Consider the following 1,326-nt stretch of genomic DNA (forward strand, 5'->3'; position numbering starts at 1 on the left):
TTCCCATCTTTGACAATTTGACAGGTGAAGTGAGACAATGAAATTATTTTAATTTGCATTCCTCTGTTTATTAATACTTTCTAAGAGATTCTTTTCAGATGATTGTTTCTAAATTGCCTTTCTTCTTAAAAAAAAAATCCTTACCTTCTGTCTCATCAATACTAAGTATCAGTTCTTGGGCAGAAGAGCAGTAAGAGCTAGACAATTGGGGCTAAGTGACTTGCCCAGAGTCACACACCAAGGAAGTATCTGAGGCCAAATTTGAACCTAAGACTTCCATTTCTAGGCCTGGCTTTCTATACACTAAGCCACCTAGCTGCCCCTTGCCTTTCTTCTTTTGAAAACTATTCATTTTCCCAGCCACCATTTGTCTATAGGGCAATGGCTCCTAATTTTATAGATTTTTGCTTTCCCTTGAGGAAAATGAAAAAGAGGGAATATGTCATAGTGGATAAAGAGATGGGTTTTAACTGCTTGATCACATGGGTCAATGGGGCTATGACTGGGAAAGTAGACTCTAAAAGATCACCCTAGTGCAAATATTAATAATATGGAAATAGGTCTTGATCAATGACACATGTTAAACCCAGTGGAATTACATGTCAGATATAGGAAGGGGGTGGGGGGAGGGAAGGGAAAGAACATGAGTCTTGTAACCATGGAAAAATATTCTAAATCTAATTAAATTAAATAAAAATTTAAAAAAATAAAGAAATGGGTTTTGAGGCAGGAAAACCTAGATTCAAATCTTGTCTCTGACAGACACATAGTGGTTGTATGATCCTGGGCAAGGAATTTAACTACTATAAATCATAGAGAAGTTATCAATCTGCATTGGCAAAAGGAAGTTACCAAGGGAGAGTTTCACTGCACAAAGGAAATTACAGATCCAGTTTAAAAAGAAAAGGAAAGAACTGTTTTATTTTTCTTTAACAATGCTTGGAACTTAATAAGTTCCTAATAAATGCTTATGTAATTAAATGGAATCTGAAGCCAACAGAAAATTTATGGAGCTGGAAAAGACCATGGAAATCATCTAGTGTGATCTCCCCCAATTATTTTACATACTTATTTTATAAATAAGGAAGCTGGGGTCCATCTAGAAAGCTGAGAATTCCTTTTATGAATAAGGAATCTGAGGATTGTCTATACAGCTCAAGTCCCACAGAAGTAATAAGTGGAAAAGTCAGGTTTTGAACCCAGGCCCTTTAGCTCCAAAATCCACCTCTCTTTCCACTACACTATGGAGCAGGAGGGGGAGGGGTGGCTGGAATGTCTCTCTCTGAAGGTTCTGTGGCAGTTTGTAAGGGGCCATTAGCCAGAGCC

This window comes from Monodelphis domestica, chromosome 2, assembly GCF_027887165.1.
Source record: "Monodelphis domestica isolate mMonDom1 chromosome 2, mMonDom1.pri, whole genome shotgun sequence".
NCBI lineage: Eukaryota > Metazoa > Chordata > Mammalia > Didelphimorphia > Didelphidae > Monodelphis > Monodelphis domestica.